The following is a 13,941-nucleotide window of genomic DNA, read 5'->3' on the forward strand; positions in this document are numbered from 1 at the left end:
TGGTCCTCAGTTTTCTGATCTGTAAAATAGGGATGTTAGACTAGCTGACCTCTGAGGCCCCTTCTGAGGTTTAAATTTATGCTCCATTGCTTACAACTCTGCAGGGGTGAATTGCCTAGCTCCGAAGCTTCTCTTTAGCTCTGATTCCAACCATTCTGCCTCTCTAGACAGTTCTTACCGCCAAGCCCAAACAGCACTATTCCTGACTGGGGAAGAGGATTCTGATGTGGTATGAATACAGAACAGGCTTAGGAAGAATATGAGAAGGGAAAAGAACCAACAAAAGATGATTAAGCTTCAAGAGTGAGGAAGAGAATACTCTGGATAGGTCTCTACCCTAGAATAGTTCTATTACTTTCAAGTAATACACATTTCCAGTGAAGGTATTCAATGCGTAACTCCTTATCTCCTTTTTTTATTCCCTTTCCCCCATGCTTTGCCATCTTCGAACCCTCCCCTTTTTTTTTCCTTTTTTGTCTCTTTCCAGTGAGGGTCCCGAAGAAGAGATGGGGGAAAAATAAAACAAGAAATAACAAATGTATAGGTAATTGAGACCAGGCTTTAGCAGGATTAATCTTTCATACAGTTGCTTCTAGGAGGGCTAATGTTGGGTGGAGGAACTACAGGATTTCAAGAGATGTAGGTTTAAATCTTGGCAATTATCAGACGGAGACGAAGTCAGATGACTTCCAGGCCTTAGCACAGTGATTCACACACAGTAGACATCTAGTAAATGCTTGTCACCTTGACTTACGTTCAAATACCTGGGTAAGTTATTTAATCTCCCCAGGTCTTACTTTCTTCACTCTCAAAAGTAAAAGGACTGGACAAGTTGATTTCTAAGGCCCTTCTGGCTCTAAATCCCTTGAACACGTCCCCTTTAGTGCTGTGCAGTCTCCCAGGCGGTGATACCCATTAAATTTGCAGACCTGGATCCGGGCCAGGATTGTGGGAGAAGAGAAAACAGCAGGCGCCGATGTGGAAAAAAACCCTGGACCCAGCAGGTGCCAGGAGGTGAAATACCGAAAGAATACAATGACCAAGTCACTGATAGCTTTTTAACTTGTCAGGTAAATGTCTTGGCTTTATTCTCCCCCAACCCCTGCTTTTTTTGTTTTCTTTTTTAAGCAAAAAAGGAAGTTGTTATGTTGGAGGTAGTAAGAAGTAAATCTCCCTGGACCACAGGCCTTATTGTTTTAGTTCATATGTCTTTGTTGTACTGGTCGACGAGATGGGGGTGAGAATAAGGGTGCTCGCCTGCCTGGCCTCAGTTGAAGATGTGATCACATTTCCATCTTCGCGACCTACTCCTACCAAAAAGCCCGGCCGTCCGGACCCTCCCCAGGTGGCCTAGAACGAGGATGCCGCAGGCTTTCTGTCCCGGGGCTGCAGCGGCCACCCAGCCCAGACACAAGCCGGAAGGGAGGTTGCAATTTAAATCGCCAAGGTCAGTTGCAACTATTGGGGAGGAGGGGGATGAGAGCCCAAAGGAACTATCAGACCCAGCTAGGGAACGATGAAGAAGCGGCTCGCTGCCCTGTCTCGGTTTTCGCTCCTACAGCCACACCGACAACCGCAAGGTAAAGTACAAAGCAAGCCAATGACATTTGGCCCCTCCAAGCCCCAGCCACCAGGCATCCCTTGGGCTCCCTCCCAACGCGCGCGCGTTCCCGGCGACTTTGATTGGCAGACAGCTCAGCCCAATCCCCTCCCGCTGTCTGAGCACTCCTCGAGTCAGCGCTTTTGAGCCAATCTTCTACGGCCAGGCGGGAGTTTCCTGGGGGCGGGGTGCCGAGCTGGGGCGGGGTAGGAGGAGCCGACCAAACGGATCGGAGCGAGACTGCCGCGGGCGGGGGCCGGTGAGCACCGTGTGCGCGCCCGTGCGCGCTCTTCTCCCCTCCCTCCTTCCCTCCCTCCCTCCGAGGTGCCCCTCCCCCTCCCTGTCGGGCCAGAGCTACGCGGCGGCGCCGAGGCCTCCTGCCCGGTAACGGCCGCTCCCCCAACCCCCATCCCCGCCGCGGCGGTGGCAGCGGTAGCGGCTTCCTCGTCCCCTCTGGCTCCTCGGTTGAGCGGCGACCCTCAAGGGGGTAAGTGCGGCGTCGGCTCGCGGGCACGTAGCCCGGCTGCCCTGAAGTTGGCCCCGGGTGGGGGGAGGGCAGGGCTGGGGGCCCGTCCCGGCTCCCGACCAGACTGCAGACGTGCCGCTCCCCGCCCCCTCCCGCTCTCTGTCTCGCCTTCCCTCCCCTCCCCCTGCCCTTCCTGGGCTTCTCGCGGGCCTCCTCCCCTCCCTGTCCGACCGTTCATCCATTCGTCTGTCCCTCCCTCCGTGTCGGTATCGGTCACTCGTAGTCCAGGCAGCCAGAGGTTCCAAGCCGCCGCCCGTCTGGGACCATCCGGGGCTGGAGACGAGTCAGTCAGTCAGTCAGTCAACAAGCATTTACTGAGGGCTGGGATTCAAAGAGTCAAAAACCAAACCAAAACAAAAAACCCCCAATCCCCCAAACGTACGCACAGCCCCCCGATCTCCAGGAGCTTCTTTTCCTACGGGGAAGGCAGGATCTAGGTTAGGGGTCTTTAACCCTTTTTTAAGCCCCTTTGTGGTCTGGGTCTTAGGACCCCTTGTCGGAACAATACTTTTAAATGCATAAAAAAACAAGGATTTGCAGAGGAGACCAATTATATTTAAATAAAGTTATAAACATATTTTTGAAACAGCTAAATTCACGGACCCCAGATTAAGAACAACCCTTTTCCTCTAGGTACATCCCTGCGAAAGACGTGTGTCTACGAAGTCAGACGGGAAGGGGAAGGCATTAGCAGGTAGAGGGTTAAGAAAAGAGTTTGGATGGGGGAAAGATTGTGTGCCAGTTTTTCTTTCTTTTTAAAAGTTCTGTTGTATATCTATTTTGAAATCAGAAATATAGTATACTATCCTGGGAAAGAAGGGGAAGGTGAGGATGGATATGATAGGGGAACTCCCATAGGTTTATTGTGGTAGAAGGGAGTTAGGCACCTAATGGAGACTTGATCCCCTTTGGGAAATGTAAACTTTCAGAACTGGTTTTTACTCCCCCCCTCCCCCAAGTCTTTTTTTGTTACTTGTTTATTTTGGTGGATCCTGAGCCCCCAATAAATTTTATCACTAGTGGAGGACATGTTTCATTGAAATGGTACCACAAAACTTCATTGGTGTATATTGTTTAAGGTGTGTGCTTTTTATTTGGTAGTGTAGATTGGGAATATGTCATTTGATAGATGCTCTTGATGCACTTATTGTGATTTTTGTGTGTCTTTGCATAAAAGTGAAGCTTGGTAACAGAAACTTGGTTGTAGTTCAGAGGAATTGGGAAGACTGATTTAGGGCTAATAACTCTGCCAAAGGAGTCCTGAAACAAACAGTGGGATTTGCAAAAGAATAATTTAGAAGTGATGTGTTTTTTTTCACTTTTAGCCCTACCTAGACATTAGGTAACTCTAGATGATAGGTCACCTAAAGTCGAAAACAACATGTTGCAGTGGAAAGAGTGCATTGGATATAAAACCAGAGGAACTGAATTCATACTCAGACTCTGCCACTTACTATCTACTTATCTTCTAGGAATTTATTTTGACTTTTTAGACCTCAGTGGTCTCATCCATAAAATGAGGGCATTAGACTAGAAAAACTAAGGTCCTTTTCAGCTCTCTTTTTACGATTTATGATCCTAAGACTGGAAGGCCTTGGAGAAGATAGGAATAGAATCATACGTGAAAGAAATCTCAAGTGGTTTTACCCTATGTAATTTATTAATTTTCTGATAGATTTAGTATCAAACAACAAACATTTATGAAGTACCTACATTGTGCCAGGCACTGTGTTAAATACCTATTAATTAATAGTTTATTTCTGTATCATTTTTAAGCCCTTTATAAATCTCACTGTTTATTATTACTTCTAAAGAGTACATTATGTAACAGTGGTGACCTACTACTACTACTACAGTATTTTATGTAATTTTCCAAAATGTCTGCTTTTAACAAGACTGTAGGCCAAAGGGATGGCAATCCACAAAGAATATTTTTGTATGTGTACAGTTTACATATTTATATATAAGCACTACTAAATATCTCAGTAACTCCTACTGTATAGTAGGTACTCAATATGAGATTAGTTTACTGATAGGAAGCTGTTGCAATTCATCTTGTTCTGTGTTCAGTTGTTTCAGTCAAATCCAATTCTTTGTGACCCCATTTGGAGTTTTCTTGACTAAGATACTGAAGTGGTTTACCATTTCCTTCTCTAGTTCATTTTACAGATGAGAAAATTGAGGCAAACAGGGTTAATTGACTTGCCCAGGATCACGCAGCTAGTAAGTGTGTGACTACCTTTTGAACTCAGGTCTTCCTGACTCCAAGCCTAGTGCTTTATCCACTGTGCCAGCTAGTGGCCCCTGGTTCATCTTGGCAACAAGGTTTTTCCAGAGTTGATTCATGACCAATCTTTGTAAGTCTAGTAGCTCTGTATAGATGACTTATACCTGTTAAAGCACACTTTCTTAGATCTGTGGGTCTTAGAAAAGGTCTGGGGGGGTTATCTGTTTCCTCTGTCTGCCTCCTAGTCTGGATTAAAAAGAAATCTCCTCTGAAGGAAGGTAATTTGCTCTAATTTGTGAAAGTTAACAACTTGCCTCTGGTTTCTTTGTAATGCTATTTAGGTCTTCCAAGTCTGGAATAGTTTTCTTTTGTTCTAGGTTAAATTTATCCTGTTTCTATTTTGGCCTACTTTTTTTCACCCCAGAGGGAGATGGAGATCTTGGTGGGAAAGGGGAAGAAAAGAAGGAAATTAGCATTTATATAGCACCTACTATGTGTCCGGCACCATGCTAATAACTTTATAAATAATATCTCATCTGGACCAACCTGTGTTTGGAACAGGGGAATTTTTCTTGAAAAAAAAAATTATTGGATACCTTATTTTTACATCACTTTATTTCCCTGCCTTCTTCCAGAAAACCATTTCTTATAACAGAGTAAAAAGAAAGGAAAAAAGGTTAAAATTTATTAATAAATATATCATTCAACTTGACATTATATATAGCTGTCCACACCCCGTAAACCCCTAGTCTTCAAAGAAAAGAGATAGGTTCTCATATCTCTTTCCTGAGGTCAGACTTCTTCATTACAATTACAGGCATTCTGTTTCAATTTTTTGTTGTTCTTTCATTTAGACTGTTATAGTTGTTGAATGCTGTTGTAGTTATTATGTGCATTGTTTTCCTGGTTCTCTTCATTTTGCATCAGTTTGTAAATTTCTTCCTATGTTTTCCTGTATTCCTTATGTGTATCTTCTCTTGCAGTGCAGTAATATTCCATATATTTATATACTGTTTGTTTAGTAATTCTCCCACTGGTGAACATCTACTTTGTTTTCAATTCTTTGATACTACAAAAAAAAAGTACTGCTGTAAATACTTTGATGTGTTAGAGATATAGTGGGATATCTTGCTCAAAAGATAAGGATAATTTATTCCAAGTTGCTTTTCAGAACTGCTGGACCAGTTCACAGCTCTGTCAACAGCACAGTGTGCCATTCTTTCCACAATCCCATACGAGGATTTGGTAATTCAACCGTTGTTTGTTAAGCATCTGCTGTGTTCAAAACCCTGAACTAAGGCCGAGGTATTGTGAATGAATTGGCTATTTTTGAAGGAAAAAAGCCAATAAGCATTTACTAAATGTCTACCACTTGCCAGAACTGGGGTAGCCCCAGGGAATGCAAATACGAAAGTGAGATGGTCCTTGCACACTAGATTACTTTCTAGCTGAAGAGTTCCCACCTCTAGGGAAGAGATCATCTATAAAAGATTTGGAGATTTTAGAGTACTGAAAAACCAGTATAGCTCAAGTATGTTCCAGCTGCCAAAAAAATGTAATTCAGTCTTAGATTGCATTGAGAAGCATAATATTTATAAAGGAAATTATAGTCTCTATGTATTTTGCCCTGGTCAGACCACAGCTGTATTATTATGTTCAGTTTTGGCCTTCACATTTTAGGAAGAATATTAATAAAGTAAACAATATTGAGAATACGGCAACTAATGTAGTGTCAATGAAAGAATAATTTGAAGGAACTAGATGTGTTTAGCCTGTATAAAGACTATTGTATAGAAGAGGAATTTGGCTTGTTTTGCTTGTCCAGTGTTGGACAAATGCAGGAGTGATGGGGGGGGCAAGGGTTGCACAGATGTAGATTTCTGCTGGTTATGATAGAAAATTTTCCCATTAGAATTATAAAAGTGGAATGGGTTGACTCAGGGGGTATGATACTGTGTTCCCTTCACTAGAGGTCTTAAAAGCAAATACTAGATGAACACTTATTGGATTTGTTGTAGAGGGGATTATTTTGTTTTATTTTATTCTTTTTTGGTGGGGTGATTGGGGTTAAGTGACTTGCTCAGAGTCTTATAGCTAGTGAGTGTTCCATCTAGCTGCCCTGGGATTATTTTTTTTTGATAGATATTTTTATTGATTTTTTTTTATGTCACTACATTTTTCAATATGTCCCTAAACATTCTTCCTTCCAAATAGTCATCCTTATTACAAAGGATAAGAAGGGGAAAGCATTTCAGCAATCCAACCAAAAGTCTGACATTATGTAGAAGTGTTCCATATCTATACTCCTCCTCCTCTGCAAAGTAAGGGGGAAGATGTCACTTCATGTCTCTTCTTTGGGGCTGAGCTTGGTCGTTATAATTTTATAGTATTCATAGGATCATAGATGTAGAGCTAGAAAGGGACCTTAGAGGACATTTAATCCAATCTTCTCGTTTTGCAGATGAGGAAACTGAGACTCAGAGAAATTAAGTGATTTGCCCATGGTCACATAGGTAGTGAGTTGCAAAGCTAGGTTTCAAACACAAGTCTTTTTTTTCCTTAAATTTAAAAAAAAAATTTCCCCACTTAATAGTATTTTATTTTTTTCCAATTACATGTACAGATAGTTTTCAACATTCACTTTTATAAGATTTTGAGTTCCAAATTTTTTTCTTCTTCCCTCCCCCCTCCCCAGACGTCATGCAATCTGATATAGGTTATACAGGTACAGACCTATTAGATGTATTTCCACATTAGTCATGAGTCTTTTGGAATTGTTTTAGATCATTTTATTGCTGAGAAGACCTAAGTCAAACAAAGTTGGTCATCGCACAATGTTGCTATTACTGTACAGTGTTATCTTGGTTCTTGCTTCACTCAACATCAGTTCATTTAAGCCTTTCCAGGTTTTTCTGAAATCTGCCTGCTCATCATTTCTTATAGAACAACAGTATTCCATTACATTCATATACCACAACTTGTTCAACTGTTCCCCAGTTGATGGGCATCCTCTCAATTTCCAGTTCTTTGCCACCACAAAAAGAGCTCCTATAAATATTTTGTACATGTAGGTCCTTTTCCCTTTTCTATGATCTCTTTGAAATACAGATCTAGTGGTGATATTGCTGGATCAAAGGGTATGCACAGTTTTATAGCTCTTTGGGCATAGTTCCAAATTGCTTTCCAGATGATTGGATTAGTTCACAACTCCACCAACAATGCATTAGTGTTCCAGTTTTCCCACACCTTCTCTAACATCATTTTCCTTTTTTGTCATATTGGCCAGTCTGATAGATGAGGTGGTACCCCATTGTTTTAATTTGCATTTCTTTAATCCATAGTGATTTAGAGTATTTTTTATATGACTATAGATAGCTTTAATTTCTTTATCTGAAAACTGCCTGTTTATATCCTTTGACCATTTATCAATTGGGGAATGACTCACACACAAGTCTTTTGACTCTAAATCAAATAATCTTTCTGTTGCACCATGATATTTCCAGTGTTTGTTGTTCTTTCTGATTGTATTGTTGTAGCTGTATGTGTTGTTTTCCTGGTTCTGATTACTTAATTTTGCATCAGTTCATATTACTGTAGTCTAATCGTACTTCTCTATATTCATTGTTTCTTATAGTGATTAATCATTCTATTAAATTTACCTACTACAGTTTGTTATTCATTCTTCCACTGATAGGCATCTTTGTTTCCAGTTCTTTGCTCCTACAAAACATACTGCTATAAATATTTTGTGGCATATGGAGCCTTTCTTTTTGTCATTGACTGTGTGAAGGCATTTTTGTTCTGGTATGGGTTGGAATAGATGGCCTCTGGGGACCCGTTTAACTGTGAGATTCTGTCATTCTATAGAAAATCTTACCACATAGAAACGTATAAATCTGGGAATACACTAAATATGCGACACAAATTTCTGGATCCCCTATGCTGTGTCACAGTAAAAATTCTCACCTTTTTGCTTATTTACTCTTGCATTTTCAATTGCTATCTCTGCCGTATTTATGCATCTTCTCATTTCTTCACTCCTGATTACCATTAGTAATATCTTATGCACAGTGTTAGAAAAAAAGGTTGTGACACAGCTAAAAGAGTTACCTGTTATCCTGCTGTTTTGATAGAAATGGAGTGATTTTGTGACCTTCGATTCAGTATCATTCTTTTTCCTCTTAAGCTTCTGTGCCAAATATAAGATAAGAGTTCATACAATCAGATTTAAATCTTGTTTCATAAAGACTTACTTAAATCTCTATCTAGAATATTTTTTTTCCCTTTAAAAACATCATTTTATAGAAGTATGGAAGTTCTGTCTTATTTTCGCAGATGAATAAACTGAAACCCCGAGAAGCTCAATGACTTACCCGAGGTCAGAGACATAGAGTGGGGGATTAAATCCTGACCTCCTCACTTTCAGGGGTTCAGTGCTGCCTCCAGTACACTGCATGAGTTCTTTTGTGGTATACATCATAGAATTAAGATCATAGTTACAGCTCTGGAAAAGACCTCAGAAGCCATCTAGTCCAGCACCCCTCATTTTATAAATAAGGTAGCCACGGCCCAGGGAGCTTAAGTCTGTAGGTTAGTACTACAAAGGTAGAGGTGGCATTTGATCCCAAGTCTCTTGTTGTACTTCCATGTCAGAGCTGGAAGGGGCATTAGAGATCATCTAGGTCAACCTCCTCTTTTTAGATACATGTAGTATGGTACAGTGGGGAAAGGGAGAGAATAAGCATTTATATAGTGCCTACTCTGTGCCTGGCACTTTACAAATATTATCTTATTGATAGTTGATCCTCACTGTAGCTCTGTGGGGTAGGTGCTGTTATTATCCCAATTTTACAGTTGAGAAAACTGAGGCAAATAAGAAGTTAAGTGACTTACCTAGGTCATACACCTAGTAAATGCCTAAGGTCAGATTTGAACTCAAGTCTTACTGATTCCAGGCCCAGTTCTCTGTCAGGACACCAGTGTTTAAATCCTACCTCCATACACTTACTAACTGTGTGACTTTGGGCAAGTCACTTAGTGATACTAGATAACTTTTATGTGGTACCTGTTATATCCCAAGCTATTTTACCGTTTTTCTCATTTGAGCCTCATGACAATCCTGAGAGGTTAAGTGTTCCCCCTTTTACAGTTGAGGAAACTGAAGCAAACAGGTTTAAGTGACTTGCTTAAAGATACACACTAAGTGTCTGGAGTTGAATTTGAACTCAGATCTTCCTGACTCCAGGTCCAGTGCTCTGTGCACCATGCCACCTAACTGTCAGCTTCCCTTGCTTTCATTTCTTTTTCTGTAAAATGGATGTGCTGATACTTTCAAGATTTACTTAATGGATTTGTTGTGAAGAAAGTACTTTATAAACCTTGAGACACTAATTATTTATAAGTATCATATTTATATCATAGCCATTCAAAGAATTGTAACTGGTCCAAGATGAACCATCTATCTAGGAAGTAGGACTAAAACATGGGACTTCCTAGACTGTCAGAAGAGAGAGGATCTTAGAGATCATCCGGGCTAGTGAATTATAGAGGACTGGGAAGGGCCCAATCCTTGGAGACAGAAGATCAGAGCTGTAGAGCTGGAAGGGACCTTGGATGACATCTAGTCCAGGCCTTTCATTTAAAGATGAGGAGACTGAGGCTTAGAGAGGTTGAGTTAATAGCTCAGTGCTACACAGGATGTAAGTTAGAACTCAGGTCCTGTAAATTTCACTCTGCATACCTCTCCCTATCTCCTATCTGAAAAGTACTATATTCCAAGTCTTCTTCTCTTCTTTACTTAGTGTGATCTTGACTAAGTTATTTAACCTCCCTGAACTTGAGTTTTCTCATCTGTGAAGTAGGGATAATACGCCTTTTGCATCTGCCTCACAGTTGTTTTGAAGCTCAAATGAAATAATGTGTAGAAAGCATTTTGTAAATAATCAAACACTAGGAAAATGTTAATAATAATTATTAGTCCAGTGCTCTTTTTGCTCTTAACAGGATGTCCTTTCAATCATAATAAATATTTTTTGTAGTTTATCACAGTTGTAAATTTCATGTTTAGAAACTATATATGTTTTGAAATTTATTTTAATAGTTTTTCTTATTTATTTTGCAGCCACATCTGAAAATAGATGACTAAATTAACAAAGATTACTGAAGGAAAAATTTGGAGTCACTAGGGAGTAAACCACCACCAGATTAATATTACATATTGATGGGATATTTTTGTCATGAGACATTTATTAAGACCACCAGCACAAAAAAATTAGGGTTGAGTTAAGGTTTTTTTCTTTTTGAACCAGACCTATGATTTCATTGGTATTATAGGGAACTTTCAATAAGGAAACTTCCTTTACCAGTTTGGACTTGCACCTGCAATTTTGACCCACTTTATCTCAGAATTCAGGTACTCATGCAGTCACATCTACTAGAAAAGTGTATAACAGTGAAGGATAGGTGAAGAACCTGATTTGGACCCTCACATCAGGGCAGACAAAATGGGAGTGAGGACAAAGTTACACTAATGATTGTGAGAAAGAAAATAAGATGAAGTCCTGTGTTTCCATTTTCAATACCTGGGTGCAGAACAGACCAAAATAGATTCTCAGAAATTCTCAGTTACCCTCAGATGTGTCTGCTTGAACTGCAAAAGAAATCACACATTCATGAATGATAGTATTGACTTTAGAAGCATAGAAGAGGGAAACAAGGATAAGGGACTTGCGCTGCGCTAGATGTGAGATAAGCAGCTTTTGAATTCTCTGCATGGGACACCTCTGTGTAGGCCCTTTTTATTTCAAAGTGCTAAAAGTGATTCTTGTGTGTTCTCAGCTCCTGCACTATGTGTGAGCAGATAGAGAATACATTTAAAAGTATTGAAGATCAAAAGTGAATGGAGGAAAAGAAAGGAGGAAATCAAGGAAGAAAATAAAAAAACAACAAATGTTAGTTTATCTTTTGGATACTCAGTAGTGGGTTTTTAAAAACACTGTATTATTTGTTCATACGTAAAAATGAGAATCAAGTAGCATGATAATAGTGATAATTATAATCCTGGTAGTTCCTTTGCAAAACATTGCCAAGAGTAGAGAAAAGTCTTGTTCTACTTCTGTTTCTCATTTTTTTGGAACCATCTTCTGTCCTTGCATGGCCATTATGTAGTTTTTTAAACTACATATTTTAACCATGCTTAGCCACCTTTGAGCCATGGTGGCATTGCTGTTGGCAAAAGTTACAGCAGTAAACTGGATTTGGGGATTGAAAATAGATAAGTGGGAGATAATTTAAGATTCGATGTGTTATATCCAGCTACCTTGTATTGTTATTTTAAATTTGTGACAGGGTTATATATTTAAGGCATATATTTAAGGCATGCCATTATGACACTCAAAGATATTAAAACTTTCCAAATTCGGACCAACAACTTACACTTAATGTGTAACATTAAAAAAAGATACTAGTTAATGGGGGGTTTCAATTTAGCATTTTAGTGTTTAAGTTCATTTCCTCAAAAAAAAATTGAGTGATGGTGCTGTTAAATGATAGGATGGATAGAAGTGAGTGAAAATTTGATTTTGTCATGGGCTGATTAGTTTCTGTTGCTGCCATTTCTTGAAAGGCTCAGTGGATAGAGTACTAGATCTAGAGTTAGAAAGATGTGAATTCAAATCCTGACCCAGATACTGAGGGAATTGAGGAGATTAGGACAGTAAGTGTTTAATTGTGGGAATTGAATGAACCATACTGACTCCATCTTGTGACTCAATTTTGGAAATAGCTCAGTTCCCTTTCTATTCAATTATGGATGTAATCCAGCAATGGGAACCTGTGGCCTCGAGGCTACTTGTGGCCCCCTAGGTCCTCAAGTGGGGCCCTTTGACTGAATCCAAGCGTCACATATTTGTTCTGTTCAGTCAAAAGGCCTTACTTGAAGACCTAGAGGGCCACATGTGGCCTCAAGGCCCCAGGTTACCCACCTCTGACTCTAGTCCAATTTTTGTCTTGTGAGAAAACTTTATTCAGTTGTGGGAATTGGGAGAAAACTTTATTATATTTGAACCTAGCTTAGTGTGGTTAGGAAGCTGGACCATCTCTGTTTAGGACCTGCTGACTAGAAACCGAATCAGGCCCAAAAATTGATGCAAGGAGTTTTGTCACAATTGTACGTCAGTCACTTATTGTTTCCATGTTCCTTCCATTGTTTACAGACACTTGGGGGAGAGTGGGACATCTCCTTTTTCTAATTTCAGAGAATTGTTTGCTCCCTTCCTCCCAACTGGGAAAGTCCCTAATCTTTCATCCACTTAGCAATCAGATTACCTAATGTTGCATCCTGGTTAATTGGCAGGAGTGGATGTAGAATAGTCTAATGGTTATGATTCCCTCCTGTTGAAAAGAGCTGGATCTACCTCTGAGTTTGATATATCTCTTTACCAAACTCTGTGTGTGTGTGTGTGTGTGTCTGTGTGTGTCTGTGTCTGTGTGTCTGTGTATTCAACCCTCCTTTGTTTGTTTCAGGTAAGAGTGAAGTTCATTTGATGCCTATTGCCCCACCACTTAGTCTTTCTATATTCTTCTTCTCACTTTCCCTGATTATAAGAATTTAGTACCATATGTACACACAATGCCCTCCAGTTATTAAAATAAATTTACCTTTCTAGATTTCTCTGGACTCTTGTGTTTCCATTTCAGAGTTCTTGTTTATCTCTGGTCTTATTATCAGAAGTATTTGAAAGTCCTCTATTAAAAGTCTGTTTTTCCCTTGTAGGACTATATACTCACCTTTTCAGGGAAAGTTATTTTTTGTTGTAATTTCTATTTTGCCTTTTGAAATATTGTATTCCAAGATCTTCTCTCTTTTATTGTAGAAGCTTCTAGTTCTTCATTGTTGACTCTGGATCTGCTGGAACTGCTTCTTTCTGAATGATTGCAGTATTTTTTTTTTCCCTTATTTTTTAATTTGACCTGAGAGTTTGGGGTTTTACCTATGACATTCATAGGACGTTTCCTTTTGGGATTCCTTTTGGGAGGTGATTGGTGGATTTTTCAATTCTTTCTTTTCTGCTTTATTTCTTGTCATAATTTTCAGGAAATTCAATGATTCTTAAATTCTCTCTTGACCTTCCCCCATGCCCTGCTTTTTTGGGTGAGATTGTTGACTCTGGTTGGTCCCTTGATTTCTTGAGCTGACCACCACTTCCTGAGGTTTCTTCTCTTTTGCTCCTCCTCCCCCCACCCCCAGTACAAAATACTCTCATTGGCATTCAAAGCCCTTTATGACTTAGGCCTCTCCTACCTTTTTAGGCTTCTTACACCTTATTCTTGCCTACGTACTCTTCAGTCCAGTGACACTGGCCTTCTGACTGTTGCATGAACAAGATATTCCGTCTCTCAGCTTTGGACGTTTTCTCTGGCTTTCCCCTATACCTGGAATACTCTTCTTCTTCAGTTCTGCTGACTGACTTATCTGGCTTTCTTTAAGTCCCAACTAAAGTCCCATCTTTTACTGGAAGGTTTCCCCAACTCCTTTTAATTCTAGTGCTTTCTTTCTGTTAATTATTTTCTATTTATCCTGTATATAGC

General features: G+C 40.0%; 1 protein-coding gene across 2 annotated transcripts in view; it reads left to right on the plus strand.

Annotated features, from left to right (window-relative positions):
• The first annotated feature begins 1,986 nt into the window (after window positions 1-1,986).
• NCK1 (NCK adaptor protein 1) overlaps window positions 1,987-13,941 on the plus strand; it is a 78,423-nt gene continuing 66,468 nt past the window's right edge. The window contains exons 1-2 of one of the 2 annotated variants that reach the window (XM_027845242.1): window positions 1,987-2,087; window positions 2,760-2,820. The gene's annotated coding sequence lies outside the window, so the exon portion shown is untranslated. The remainder of the gene's footprint in view (window positions 2,088-2,759; window positions 2,821-13,941) is intronic. The other variant, XM_027845241.1, reaches the window with a different exon arrangement.

The sequence above is a fragment of the Vombatus ursinus genome, unplaced genomic scaffold (assembly GCF_900497805.2).
Source record: "Vombatus ursinus unplaced genomic scaffold, bare-nosed wombat genome assembly UNPS02014959.1, whole genome shotgun sequence".
In the NCBI taxonomy this organism is placed as follows: Eukaryota; Metazoa; Chordata; class Mammalia; order Diprotodontia; family Vombatidae; genus Vombatus; species Vombatus ursinus.